The following is a 16,042-nucleotide window of genomic DNA, read 5'->3' as shown; positions in this document are numbered from 1 at the left end:
GGGCCTATCTATAAAGAGTTGTTCCGGGACTATTTTCACTGGAGTTCTATGTTATACACCCCCGGGGGCTTTTAGCATTCAGCAGCAACAATCGTTACTAGCCACCCTTACTAATATGGCAGCTACTCATCACAAGTTGATAATTTTAATCTTTGGCTAAATGGCTCCCTAGACTCAGGCTTATTAAACCTGCTTCACTCATGCGAAGGTATCGGCCTTTCTCAGCAGGTCGCGGAAGCTACTCACAATGCGGGGCATCTCCTCGACTTGGTGTTTACTGTTCCCGACCTGTTGGTTATGGGGGAAATCCTGCTTATGGAGTGGACAGATCACTCCCTCGTCAAATTTTATGTTAAAATCAATGGCTCGCAGATGAGGGCTCCACGAGTAATAAAGGAGTTTCTGTGTAGAGACTGGAAGGCCCTTGCTCGCGTGAAGTCCCTTGACCTGGTGTTTAAAGTTGGAGAGTGTTTCGCTTTGGATAAGCAAGCTGAGGAGAATTATGTCTCACTCTGCGCTAAAATTACTGCATCGTTGGATTCTCATGCCCCCCTGAAAGTACGTAGCTGCGAGGAGAAAACCTCGGCCCCCTGGTTCAATGATACGCTGAAAAACCCGAGGCGGGTTGTAAACAAGCGGAGAGAAGTTGGAGGCGTGAATATGTTATGTTATGTTATGTTATAGTTATTTATTGAGCGCACAGCTGCTCCAGCAAAGGAGCGTCCTGGCGCCAGACAAGATAAAACATAACACCACTAAAACAGAAACAAGAAAAAGGAACGACTATGGGGCAGAATTAAAACAGGAAGGTTTTAATGGCCTTACGAAACTGCAAAAGATCCTCCAACAAACGGATCTCAACCGGGAGAGAGTTCCAGATAGCCGCGGCTCTCACTCGGAAGGATCGGCCCCCGGCATGGCAAAGCTTGAACCGGGGGACCACGGCGAGGGCCTGGCCCAAGGATCGGAGAGAGCGTGTCGGGACATACAAAGATAAAAGATTGGTCAGGATCTGGGGGGCAGTACCTTTCAAGATTTTGAAGGCCAAACATAAGACCTTAAAATGAATTCTCATCCTCACCGGCAACCAATGCAGGTAGCGAAGGGTGTTAGAGACGGGGCAAAATCTGGGCAAGCCAACTATCGCTCTGGCAGCAGCATTTTGGATGCGCTGCAGGCGAGTGAATTCTACCTGGTTAGCCCCCACCAGGAGAGAGCTGGCGTAATCAAGCCGGGAGATTACCGTCGCCTGAATCACCGGCCGCCTGGTCGGGGCATCAAAGAATTTGAGGACAGGTCTTAAGCCCCGGAGAACACCAAAGCAACATGCCGTGGTTTTCTTAGTATGGTCAACGAAGCTAAGGCTAGAGTCCAGCCAGACTCCCAAATTTCTTAATTCCGAGCCCAGAGTCGGAGATAGTCCCAATTCCGAAGGCCACCACCTGTCCCCCCAGAGCTCCGCTCTCTTACCGACAATCATAATTTCTGTCTTACTTGCGTTAAGCTGGAGACAATTCGCCGTCATCCAGCTGGCCACCGCCTTCAGTCCGTTCTGAAACCTAGGGGCATCCAGCTCCGCATCCCCACTGAGAGTAACCGCCAGCTGAGTGTCGTCAGCATATGAGACCATAGTCAAGCCCCACTGCTTAACGACCTCAGCCAGCGGTCTCACGTAAAGATTGAACAACGTGGGACTCAGCGAGGATCCCTGCGGAACCCCCATGGCCAGAGGCTGGAATTTGGACTGGTAAGGTGGGATGGCCACGCAAAAAGAACGATTGTCGACGAAGGAGCGAAACCACTGCAGAGCCAGCCCCCCAATGCCAATCTCCTCCAAACGGTGCAGCAGAATGCTGTGAGAGACGGTGTCAAAGGCGGTGCTGAGGTCTAATAATACAAGCGCCGCCGTCTGACCAGCATCCAGCACCGCCCGCAAATGCTCCACCATGGCAAGAAGGGCCGTCTCCGTGCTGTGCCCAGCACGGAAGCCATTCTGCGTGGGGTCCAGGACATTGGCCCGAGTGAGGTGGTCTGACAGGGCCAGGTTAACATGGGCCTCCGCGACCTTCGCCGGCCAAGGGAGTAATGAAATAGGGCGGTAGCTCTCGGGTTTCGAAGGATCCAAAGAAGGCTTCTTCAAAATTGGAGAAACCACTGCCTGCTTCCACTTGGTTGGAACCACACCCGAGGCCAGCGAAAGGTTAATGAGGGAACACACCGTAGAGCGTCCCAAAAAAGACTGGTCTCTAAAAAGAGCTGGTCTTAATGGATCCGAAGGAGAGCCGGACTTAATTTGCAGGGCCAGTTTATTAAACCCCTCCGGAAGTAACGGGGGGAAAGAGTGCAGGGTGGTGTGACCTTGAGTGCAATCTAGAACTCCCGACACTGGTCCGATACTAGGGAAGGCCTGGTAAATAACCTGGACCTTCTCCAGAAAAAAGGAGGCCAAAGCCTCACAATGGGAGATGGAACCGGCTGCCAGGGAAGAAGTCCTTTTCACCAGAAGATCTTTAACGGCTTTAAAGATAGTCTTCGACGGGTTCGAACTGTTGCGGAATTCCAAGGCATAGAACGCCGCGCGAGCTCTGCAGATGGCTCGATGGTAGAGCTTGATGGAAGCAACATATGCGGCTTTCTTATCGGCCTCATAAGACTTCCGCCATGCTCTTTCCGCCCGTCTACATGTACCCTTCAAAGCACGTAAGGCACTATAATACCAGGGCCTCGACTCTCTAGAGCTCAATTTGCTCGAAGTGATGGGGATCAGAGAGTCCAGCGCCCTGGAGATCCACCTACAAAACTGATCGTACCCCATTTCCACGTTGTCCAAAGGGCCTAACGGCTCTTCCTCTAGGATACGATGCAAGTCATCCAGCCTGAGTTTAGTCCAGTGCCGCCTAGGGACCCGTCTCACCGAAGGAGTGGAAGGGGTCTCAGGCAGTGGGTACCGAATGGACACAAGGAAATGATCCGTCCACCGAATGGGGAAATGGACAGAACACTAGCCTCGACTAAGTTTGTAAAAAAGGGGTCCAAAGTATGGCCCCCTACATGGGTAGGCTGAGATACCTGTTGGAATAGCTGAAGGGCCTCTAAATCAGCTAAAATACTACTAACCGCCGGGATGGTCTGATTGTCGAAATGAAGGTGCAGGTCACCCAAGATGGAAAAGTTGGCACAGCCCATAGCTAACGCACTAACGGCGTCTGGAAAGGCTTCTCTGAACACTACATCGCTACCCGGAGGTCGGTAGACAACCATCCCAGAAAGCGTAAACTGGGGGCTGATTGAGATCTTAAAAGAGGCACTTTCACAACCAGCGATGTAAAGGCCCTTCCAATTACAGGGAAAACAAGACCTAACTATGAGGGCAATGCCACCACCTCTAGTAGGCCGATTCAAGGTATAAATAGAGTACTCAGGGGGGCAGGCTAAGTTAATAATGGCCACATCCGCCTCCTGAAGCCAAGTTTCAGTGATGGAAAATATATCAGGAGACTCGTCCTTAATGAGGAAACTAATAGGTTGCAGTGGAAGCGTACAATTCTGGAATATAAGAATCTGACTATTTTTCTTCCTTGATTTGTAATGCTACTAATAGCTCTAGGAGCATTTTCAACATGCTAAATAGTCTCACTAGCCCTGATTGCTCCAAGAACTCCATTGTTCCGTCTCAGGAACTTTGTTAGAATCTTGCTAAATTCTTCATGGAGAAAATTGAGCTAATTATTGAGGATCTGGAGGATTCTTCTGAGAGTGGCAGCCCCTCGGCCACCGGGCGTAAGCTTCTGGTGGACAAGATTAATGGCCTAGTTTGGCCGTTAGGGGAACCTTTATTAGAGCTCCCACTTCTTACGGAAGAAGTCTTTAGCGGGCTGGCATGTGGCATTTCCTCGGGTTCTCCTTTGGACACCGTCCCACACAAGATTTGGAAGGAGTATGAGGAGGAATTATTTCCCACGCTCCGCCTGATCTGTAATCAATCTCTGGCCACTGGTATGGTTCCAGCCCAGTGGAAGCAGGCTCTGATATCCCCCCTGTTGAAGAAGCCTTCTTTAGACCCTGAATGCTCCAAGAATTACAGACCGATCTCCCTGTTGCCTTTTCCTGCCAAAGTTGTTGAGCGTACGGTCAGCCTAACTCTTTCAAAACATCTGGAACAGCATCGCTTATTAGAGGACGATTAATTCGGCTTCCGCCCGGCTCATGGAACCGAAACGGCCTTGGTTACCGCTGTGGACGAGCTACAGAGGCGTGCAGACAAGGGACAGGCAGCGGTTCTGATTCTGCTTGACATGTCTGTCGCCTTTGATACGGTTAACCATGAGATTTTGCTGAGCCGATTAAGTGATGCTGGGGTGAGAGGTAACGCTCTGTTGTGGTTTCGGTCATTCTTGCAGGACAGACAGCAGGCGGTGTCCCTGCCCCCTTTTCAGTCTGTGTTTTCTCTTGTTCCATACGGGGTGCCACAGGGCTCGGCAATTAGCCCTATCCTCTTCAACCTTTATTTAAGACCTCTGATCACGCTCTTCAAATCCTATAACATCAAGATAATAAACTATGCGGATGACACGCAGATGATTCTCTCCTTTGAGGGAGAAGAATCGACTTCTGTGGATGTATTCCACAATTGTCTGCGGGATACGTCACGTTGGCTGAGGGATAACTCCCTTCAGTTCAACGCTGGTAAGATGGAGGTGCTTTTTTCATGGGGAATAAGATCTCCCGTCCCTTTCCTGAGAATTTCTGGCATCCTGAGACTGCGACTAAAGTGCGGCCTGTGGAATCTGTCCGCAACTTAGGGGTCATGCTTGATCATAAACTTAGCATGGAGACTCATGTCGCGAAGACGACCTCCTGCTGCTTTGCTATTCTGCGGTCTCTGCGGAAGATCCTGCCATTATTACCATTTCAGGCGCGCGCCCAAGTGGTAAGGTGTACGATCCTTAGTAGGTTGGACTATTGTAATGCCCTACTATTGGAGTCTCCTGGCTTCTTGTTGGATAGGCTCTAAAGAATGCAATCAGCGGCTGCGAGGTTGGTTTTGGGGCTTCCCAGAAGAGCACATGCGCTGGAAGCCCTGGCGCAACTTCACTGGCTCCCTTTGAGACAGAGGGTACAATTTAAGGCCCTCTGTCTGGTTTTTAAGGCTCTCCATGGAATAGACCCTCTTTCTCTGCAATCTAAATTTGCTTGGCATACCCCAATCAGATTGCTTCGCTCTTCATCGGCTAGACTGGTGAGAGTGCCTAGGTTTAGGAAGGTTAGATCAGGGGGCAGATCCTTTGAGGTGGCAGTGGCCAAATTATGGAATTTGCTCCCATGCGAGATCAGGCAAATTAAAGAGCTTCTTCCCTTTAGGAGAAAGGTTAAAACCTGGTTGTTTCCCAAGTAATGCAGTCTGACGACCTGTTCTGACACTCTTTCGTCCTTTTGAGTCACCAGCGCCAGGATGCCTGCAAGGTGATAGTGCGCTTTATAAGACTAACAAATAAATAAATAAAGGCAATATGAAATTACATTGGAGTACAAGCATGTGTAGACAAATGTCTAGTCAAAGGTTCCCAAATTTCTTCACATTTTGCCAACAAAGATGAAGATTGTAAATTATAACGATCCAAACGATGATTATAACAAACTAATTCCCACCAATGTTCTAATGTGATATTATCTACAGAATTCCAATTAATAGTAATAACCTGTAATGCAATGACGATAAGTAGATCAAACCAATTTATAAATGAACTTATTCTGAGGCCAGATCCTACTTAAGCTGACCAAAAATAGACAATCAAGAGAGAATAAAGTGTAAACTTTGATAATATGTCCTATCCTTGTCCACAACTGCTCCCAAAATGTTGACTGTTTAGGACATAGGAAGAACATGTGAAGGTATGTAGAAGAGTTTGAGTTGCACTGTCAGCAAATGGTACTTTTAAGGACTATGCCTTTGAACAAAAATTAGGTATATGATCTAGCCTATTATAGAAATAATAAGGCATTTGTGTAAGGTTGGCAGGATGAGCTGTAGCGTGTATTTTCTCCCAGTTCTTCTGCCAAAGTGAGGTGGGCCGACTTGAGTGCAGATCCAATTCTCATAAAAGTTCTAATTTAGAATTTGGCCTACCTAAAGTAGAAGAAAGCAGTGATCTATATATTTTAGAGGCCTTGGAGATCTGCAGGCACCTAATATTTAGGGGGCTGTGACATATGAATAATGTGGAATTGACCAAAAATGTAAAATAAGTGCTAACTCCAGTTGAAACCATAATTTGGGTGGACGATCTAAAAGATCGAGAAAGGAGATATGAGATTGTTTAATACCGAAAGCTCTATGATATCCAGAGAAACCGGGAAGGTTAACCCCACCAATTGATTTTGGTGATTTGAGGAAATGTAGGTAAATATGTGAAGGTTTCCCATTCCATAAACATGTAGATCAGTCAATCAATGAGCGGCCATCGCACGCCAACACAACCTCAGCATAATCTCCTACGCCGACGACACCCAGCTGATCCTCTCCCTGACCAACGACCCAGCCGCTGCCAGAGCCGACCTGCACGAAGGGATGAAAGAGGTAGCCGAGTGGATGACGACCAGCCGCCTGAAACTGAACTCCGACAAGACGGAGGTCCTCATCCTGGGCTCTTCACCCTCCGCCTGGGACGACTCCTGGTGGCCTCCCGCCCTGGGCACCGCACCCAAACCGACAGACCATGCACGCAACCTGGGCTTCATCCTGGACTCCTCCCTCTCCATGACCAGGCAAGTCAACAACGTCTCCTCGGCGTGCTTCAACATCCTACGCATGCTACGGAAGATCTTCTGGTGGATCCCCACCGAGACCAGGAAGACCGTCACCCAGGCCCTCGTCACTAGCCGACTGGACTACGGCAACGCCCTCTACGCCGGTACCACCGCCAAACTCCAGAAAATACTCCAGCAGATCCAGAACGCCTCTGCCAGACTCATCCTCGACATCCCACGAACCAGCCACATCTCCGGACACCTGAGAGACCTTCACTGGCTCCCCGTCAACAAAAGAATCACCTTCCGCCTCCTCACCCACGCACACAAAGCCCTACACGACCAAGGCCCGAGCTACCTCAACAGCCGAATCAACTTCTACGCTCCCAAACGCCACCTCCGATCAGCCAACCACGCCCTCGCCGCCGTCCCCCGCATCCGAAGAGCGACTACAGGAGGAAGGTCCTTCTCCTACCTGGCCGCCAAGACCTGGAACTCCCTCCCAACCGACCTGCGCCTGACCCAAGACCACCTCTCCTTCAGGAAGAAGCTGAAGACCTGGCTGTTCGAGCAGTAGCGGCACCCCCCCTCCCCCAGCGCCTTGAGACCCTACGGGTATGTAGTGCGCTCTATAAATGTCATTGATTGATTGATTGAATCAATAGCTATAAAATATTTTACAGGAATTTTAATAGGTAACATCAAAGGATAACAATTAATCATTGGAATTAACATAATTTATATAATTTTAATGCAGCCCCACCAAGAGACCATTAGAGGAGACCAACTCTGCATCAACTTAGAAATTGTAACCATTAGAGCATCCATATTACAAGGTAGGGTGTCCCGGGTGGTTTGGCGGTACACAATACCTAAACACTTAGGGACCCATTAGGATGGCGGACGGACAGCAGTTTGCCCGCCACCCTAGCGGTGCTGTGACTGACCACCAGTGGTGCGGCAGTACCGCACCAGCGATTAGGATGCCACCATGGCGGTGGCATCCTCCATTCCCAGCATTGTGGCAGGCGGTGCTCACAGCACCACCCGCCACAATGCTGGGAATGCACTGAGTGCATTGTCATGCACAAGGTGACAGGCACCGTGAGGTGCCTGACACCATGTCCATGACAATGCAGGGGGTACCATAGGTACCCCCCATGTGCACCTCCCACTCCACCAATGCCCTGGGGGCCTGTAACAGGCCCCTGTAAGAGAATTCCACATGCCTTTCCGTGGCGGCAACGCCGCCACTGAGAGGCATGTGTCCACCCCATGCTAATATGGATGGCGGTGTCTAGCTGACACTGCCACCATATTAAACTCTTTTCCGCCCAGTCAACTGGTCGACCGGGCAGAAAGGCAGCAGACGGTCTTCTCGTCTGCTGCGGTACCCCCGCCATACTAATATGGAGGGGGTAAATGGGTGGCGGTCGGGGAAGGATTGCCACCTCCATGCGGCAGCTGGCGATCCGCCCTACATCCTAATGGACCCCTAATCTTATCAAGGTTCCAGGCAAGACCCTTCTCAGCAAAGGTGATTCACTTCAGACTTTTCTTCGTTATCCTGAGACTTCTGAGTATTCAAGTCAAAACAACTTTATTCGGTTCAAGAATCAAAGACCATTAAAGTTTGGTAAAGAAACATTACAATTTAGGATTTTCATATCATTTTTATAAAACCATATAAATACAACTATTAGGATACAACTATCATCAATCATGAAATTTCATGGGAATTAAAATTATGCATTAAAAATACAACATTCCTATTTATTTGCTATTGCTTATAGCACTTTCTAATAGCCCTTGCGACTTTAATATAATTAGAGACTGCAATACAGATAACAGAATTAGCCAAAGATTGCAAATAATTAAAAACTTCTATGTGAGTACAAGGCCGGATATCCCTTAGTAGTGGGGCTAATAATTTCCCCCATGGCTCTTTGTAAAGGGGGCAAATTAACATAAAGTGCAGCGTGCTCTGAGTTGCCATATCATCACATGTACAAGGAGTAAGTTTGTCGACCCACCCAGATTGTCTTGGAAATGCCATTAAAAAGTGCAGAGTGCTTAAACGAAATCTAGTTAAAAATAAATTGTGTCTGTGCATTAATGGTGAAGGTTAGATAAAATTGATGTTGGGCAAGAAACGAGCAAGAGGGACCAGTTGCCTCACATTGTTGTGGTGCATAATTGCCCAAGAATAATGCTCCTCTTTTACAATGGCCTTAGCATTTGTGCGAATACTCGCAGGATTATCATAGTAATATCCCAGGACTATCGCAAAGAGCCTATCTCTCACAAATCAGAGCCAAAGTATCGACAGTGCACTATCCAAGTTAATACAATCTTCAATCACCTACCTTGAGAACAATAATTTCTCTGATAGCCAGATTTTTGCCCATAGGGGCAAAGGGACAATGTCAATGCAATCCTCTACTTATTCCAGCCCCAACTCTCAGTGGCAAAAGAGTGTAGGGGTGCTATGTGGGCTCATCAATAGCCTTTTTATAAACTTGTTTTCCATGACTTATAGGGGGTGACTTTTATGGTAGCCCCAGACCCCTGCCCCATAGGAATCAACAGATGAACATTTTGCTTTGTATAGGGTAACTAGCTCTGTCATCAGCTTGTGACCTACCTAGCTTACAGGCCACAACCTTGCTTGTCTGTTGAACTCTTGCAATGGTGAGTGGTTCCCAACTCAACTTAATATTAAATATGATCCCCAAAAAAGTAAACGTATTCAGCTTGTCAATACTCTTGCCCCTCACAGCAAAATGTCTAGTTTTAGTCAAATTGGGGCCACGTACCATAATGTAGAATTTTGTGAAATGTACTTTTAGATCAAGCGCCAAAATAAAATACGTAAAAGCATCAAGTGATCTTTGGAGGTTGTTTGCTGTCAGAGCCATTAGCACGGTGTCCTCCGCATACATTATTAGCGGGACAGGTTTTCCCCCAATATGAGGGAAATCAATTTCCTTGTCTAATAAGAATGCCTGTAGACCATTAGTGTAAATTAAGAAATGAAAACTAGCTAAAATGCACCTCTGCCGGACACTTTCTGTGGAGACAATGGGCTTGGTCTTTTCCCCTTGTGGGCCGTATCTTATGGCAATGGTGGTGTTAGCATGGAGCCTTTGCAAAAGGGAGATCAATGCTTTCTCTACACCCATTTTTCCCATGAGCGCCCTCATTTTCTACCTATTGACGGTATTGAAAGCACTGGATAAGTTCATGAAGGCCAGGTGAATGGACCCCTTCCTGGTCTTCATGTACTTGCCCATAATCAGGGATACATTGGGGCACTGCTCTGTGGTATCCAACCCCCTCCTGAAGCCATATTGAGATTTTGACATGACTCCTGTGGTACCTGCCCAAACCTCAAGACAGGCAAGGATGACCCTCCCCAATACCTTTGCTATAGCACTGATAAGGGAAATTGGCCTGCAAGAGGCAGGGTCACTCTTTTGCCTTTTTTAAATACAGGAACCACAATGGCCTCCTTCCAGGTTGCTGGGATGGGACCAATCACCACTGCTTTGAAGACATTAGTTAGCAAGGGTGCCCAAAAGTTGCCATTTCTTTTAAACAAATCTAATGGGACCCCATCAGGTCCTGGAGCTTTCAAACAAATCCCCTTCACTAAAGCCTTCTCAACCTTGGCCACTGACAAAGATGCACTGAATTTGGAAGCCAGGGTTAAATCCAAGGGCAGGTTCCCATTATTCTCCACGGACTGCAAGCAGTTAGGGTTAAATATAGCAGAGAAGTGGAATTCCCAGGTATCCCCCCAAATCCGAGAATCCATCTGCCTCACTTCATCCATGAATAGAGGGCAATTGATGATATTCATGAGTATTCACTAAGCAATTTAGGGAGCGATGTAGCAGGTATAGTGATATAAAAAGTATATTGACCGCGTAGGCCATACATTTAACATGAACCTTATTGAGCTGGAATCCAGAAATGGTTTCAGAGTGTTTCAGCTTATACTAAAAAGGTTTGAGTACAAGAATGGAACGCATGGGTGATAAAGGGTCTCCCTGACATGTGCCTCTATGGAGGGGAAAGTAAGAGTATTGGATACCAATAATCAAAATAGAAAAGCATTGGGAGAAATATAGTAAGGATATTAAATGTAGAAATTAAGGGTCAAGACTGTGCCAGTGGAGAGTGTCCATTATGTTATTCCATTCTACTCTATAAGATGGATTTTCGGCATCTAAGGCCATTGATGCAAGTGTATGATTAAGTTTGGCTGCTTTACTAAGGATGTTATGGAAGACACACATATTGTCTGTTTTAGTCCTATTCTTAGCAAAACTGGATTGGTCCATATCAATTAACTCCAGCCTAAAGTCATTAAGATGTAAGGCCAATTCTTTGGTGAAGATTTTGCAATCAGTATTTATAAGTGGTATGGAATGATAATTCTTGCATAAAGAAGGATCTCTGTCTTTTTTATGAACAATATAATTAACAGCCTCCGTAAAGGAACCCGATGATTTATTCAAAGAGAGGTAATAAATAAGTACCTGAAATAATTTGGGAAAAAGTACTTTTGGGAATTGAAGAAAAAATCAAGAGTGAATCTATCTGGACCAGGCTCCTTACCCAATGAAAGGCATTTAACAGCAGAAAAGAGCTCTTTCTCCCTTAGCTGAGCCTTAAGAGTGTATAAATCTACTGATAAGGGTTTGCGCACAGGTGTCTGCTCAATTTCTGTCACAGTGCATTGAAAGACTAGCAACTGTTTTTCAAAGGGAGTAAAACATTCTCTAGCATTTGATGTTTTTATCCTAAAGCTCACATACTCCAAGTGGCACACTCCCCCTAAACTGTCACATATAACTCAATGTCTCCTCTCTGTATTGGCCACACATCTGAAACACATTGTGTAACCTCTTTTGCAGATTGCTGCTTCATTCCCCACTCAGAGTCATGTTTCAAAATATCATATTTCATCATTTCCTATTTCAGAAAACAAGGTTTGTTACTCACTTACCAGTCTGATTTGTAACTGCAACCAACATTCACTATCTCTAACAGGCCGATTTGTTTATCTTCTCTGTAATTTCCAAAATATTTCTGCACACTAAAGTCAAGACAAGTGCATGAAACTGTGCTACATTTTCATGATTCAACATTACTTCAGAAACGTCTAATTCATACAAAAATCCATTAATTTCTGGCTGAGGAAAGTCCTCAAAAGTATTAACTTAAACCTCCTGTGAACATTCTAAATTAACCTGCAGCTCTTCTCCAACCACCTCCTAAACAGCCTGGCTTAATGCCCCATATTTCTTGATCTTCCACTACTTGGTACATTTCACATCTTTTTTCAATGATTTATTTTCAAATAATAAAAGGTCTGACTTCTGTTTAACTTCAATTAACCGCTTCTGTATTTCATTACGTTCTTTTTCTACTTTTGATACATGCTGTGAAATGCATTCAAAAGGACACCACTTTTTCTCTCTGTGATACCAAGTTGTTTTCCCTTGTGGAAAGAAAATCCTGAATGCATTTAAGTATCTGTGCTAGACCCTCTTCTGTTAAACATGCATTAGCGGCAGCCTCCCACCCCAATAACTCTGTTTGCATCTGGAAATATGCAACTGAAAACATTGACATTTTAGAAAACAATTTCCCTTTTTTTAATTGAATTTTTGTATCCTGTTTGTGATCCCAAATAGAGAATACCACCATCTCGCACAGAGGCTCAAACATGACAAAGCAATAAAAAACACAAAACACCAGCTGGAAAGGGATTTCAAAGAATAAAACATGGGGTTTTATTTAACGCTCTCTAACAGAAAGGCTTTCAAAGAACAAAATTCAAATGTATATGGATATATATAGATGCATATATGCAATGCATGGAATATACATAAAATAAAATACAAGCAGATAACAGTAATAAAATAAATTGCAAGCAGATAATAATATTGGATGAAACACAAGCAGAGAATACTGGACATCCTGCAAGAAATCAGAAAGATATATACACTAAATACATTAGTTGATTACAAACACTGAAAGCTTAAATGAGCACACAGACATTCGTATATCACTATGAAAACACCTCAGATGATTATAACCACTGGAGACTTGGATGTGCACAAAAACTCACTCACACATCACAAAGTCAATACTCCCAAAAAAACATGTCACTGATCGTTCACTCGAAATCCTTGCCAACTCAACTTGAAGGAGCCCTGTGACAGCCAAGCAGGATTCTTGATCGGGACCCTAATTCCCTTGTGACGCTCCGCCTGCCCACAAGCTAGCTCCCGTCTGGTTGCCAAGAACCCCGCTTTTAATACCTTTTACTCAACCTGAAGTCAAGGTTCTAAAAACATCACCCCCTTTCTTCTTATTTATTTATTTATTTTGGATTTGTAATGCGCATGGCTGCCTCAGCAATGAGGCGTCCCAGCGCAACCAGAAACCAAGAGGAAGGAGAGCGGGGTAACAAATTAGACGGCCGGTGTAGGGAAAAGCCAGGTCTTTAAGGCTTTGCAAAAGGGCCAGATGATTCGTAGTGCTTCTCATAAAGACAGGAAGCGAATTCCAAAGCTTCGCAGCCGGATAACAGAAGAAACGACCTCCGGCCCTCGCTTTCCAGACTCGCGGAATGCGGGCCAGTGCGAGATCAGTGGAGCACAGTAGACGCCCCGGCTCATAAGGCGCCAGCAAATGAAGTAACCCTGCTGGGGCCTGATGTGTCAGAATCTTGTGAGAAAAACACAACACCTTAAACTCGATGCGCTTTTCAACCGATAGCCAATGGAGTTTAGGGAGCACAGGCGCCACCGAACAGGATCTAGGCAGTGCAACCGAGAGCCGGGCCGCCGCGTTCTGAACCCTCTGCAATCGCTTGATACTCGCCTTATTTGCCCCAAGTAAAGAGAATTACTATAATCCAATCTGGACAAGATAGACGCCTGTACAATGGTCTTGCGCACCTTGGGAGGAAAGAAACCCAGCAGCGGTCTTAGTCCCCGCAACAGCCCAAAACAAACCCAAGCCACAGATTTTGTTTGTTTATCAAAAGTCAGACCATTATCCAACCACACACCCAGGTTCTTCAGAACATCCTTGGGGAGTGGGGCGGGTTTTAGACAATCCGGCCAGCACTGCTCAGACCAAAGCTCCCGGTCCCTGCCAAACAACAAGATCTCCGACTTGCTGGCATTTAGCTGCAAACAATTTGCTGCCATCCAGTCGGATATGGCCAGGAGATCGTCCTTGAAATTCCCCAAACTGGCGTTGCATTTCTTAGAGAAAGCAATCACCAGTTGGGTATCGTCCGCATACGAAACCAGGGATAGCCCCCTGCCCCCTCTGTTACGAAAAACTGAGCAGACCAGACTGCTCTGTGTCAAGGTCAAGCTAGAAGCAAGCCACGCCCCTGAATTTTGACTCTGAGACAGAACTGTACATTCCACAAATTTCTCTGGCAACAACAATCTCTGCACTGGCAGGCACCAAGCACACTTCCCACACATTATCACAGTAAAGCTTACAAAAGTCTCCATCCAGCAGAAAACAAAACAACTTTGAATGTGAATAACCTTGAATGTGTAAAACAACTTGAGTAATGCTGGAGAGAGCAGTCAATATTTTTAGCACTGAAATTGAACTAACTGAGAGGCGTTTGTCCTTGGGCCTAACAAAATCTCAGTGCCTGTCAGTGCCTCGGTTGACTTACCTTCTTCAGAGACACTAAACCATTCTATATATACACAGACTAAATCTTCATTGACACCTTTTTCTAATTTTACACTTGGGGATACCGCTATTGACATAATTATAGATACAATGTTTGAGCGTGTTAAGGCACTCGTTGGTAGTCTATGGAAGCGTTTAAATCCTTTATGATCCTTAACTAACAAATTAACTTGCCCAGCAAGGTAACTAAGCAGGTATCTCTACAGGATAGCACTAATAAAAAACAGGCACTGTGTGTTGGAATCCCTAAAGATCGAAAAGAGCAGCAGGGGATCACAACTTTCACTCATGTAGATCAAAGATTGTATCCCTCCTAAACCCCGTCCTGACTCCGTCAATACCCAAAATTGAAATTCCATTACTCCACTTCATCCACCTGACTGTATTGGAGATCAAGTTGCCCCTACAGCTTCTGTCAACATTGCTAGTAGTAATGGTGGCGGGCATGCTGTGTCAAATAAAGATGTTTTAAGCCTACCTCCAGCAGCCTGCCCATTGTTCTGATTCTCGCAGGAGTGCCACCACTAGAGAAGAATAAGCCTGAGTCCTGGGGCCAATTACGGAACAAAAGCTTTGACTAGCTTGCCAAGCACAAAGGTTATAGGAAGTTCAATATAAACAACATCATAATGGTACATAGGATGGTAAGGTTGGATGGGTTGGACCATCAGAAAAGACCATTGAGGGAGACTGCATTGTTATTAATTTTGGGCAACCAACACTTTTTAGAACAATATTGAGGGCAAAGGGGATTAATCACTCCATACCTACAAATATTTGGGCACTACCCCTTGGTTTCTTTTATAGACGAAACACCTAGCAGCAATCTTCACCCACCCCTTCAAATTTATCTATAAACAGGTTCCGGCCCTCTCGGATCTTGATACCTGAGATTGACCGTCAACGACACCAAAACACACTGCGCAGGCATAAAAGAACTGATCTCAAGACCTGCACTCACATCTAACACCAAACGTAAGTGGTTGAATTGCGCCTGCTCTCGGGCAAATAGAGAGCTTAGAGTTGATCTCTCAGCTTCCCCAGGGACCCCCACCCTGATTAGATCTTTGAGGCATGCCTATAAATGAGTAACTAAGCAGAGGAAATACAAGATCATAAAAGAACAATGGGACAACTTGGCCGGCGCAGTAAGATTTAATAATTCACATGGTTTCTGGACAGCTGCCAAGTTATTGAGATCACTGGGCAATACACTCACTCCGTTAGGTTGTAATATAACGAGTGAAGCTTCGGTAACCCATTTTTCTAATATATATGCTGTTATTCCGCAGTGTGAAGATACCATTGACAATTTCGTCGTCAGCCGAATTCAAATATCAATATCTGAGGTTGAGGATGCTATTAACCAAAGTCTGGGTAACAAGGCCCCGGCCCTGAAAGGCTCCCCATCGACCTTATAAAATCCAGGCCATGGTTCTGGGCCCCTCTTTTACTTAGCAATTTTAATAACCTGACAACAACTTAAACCCCCAACACCTGGACCACATCTGTCATTGTTCTAATTTTTTAAAAAGGAGACCGATCCAACCCG

The sequence above is a fragment of the Lissotriton helveticus genome, chromosome 2_1 (genome assembly GCF_964261635.1).
Source record: "Lissotriton helveticus chromosome 2_1, aLisHel1.1, whole genome shotgun sequence".
In the NCBI taxonomy this organism is placed as follows: Eukaryota; Metazoa; Chordata; class Amphibia; order Caudata; family Salamandridae; genus Lissotriton; species Lissotriton helveticus.
This window is presented reverse-complemented; position numbering follows the sequence as displayed.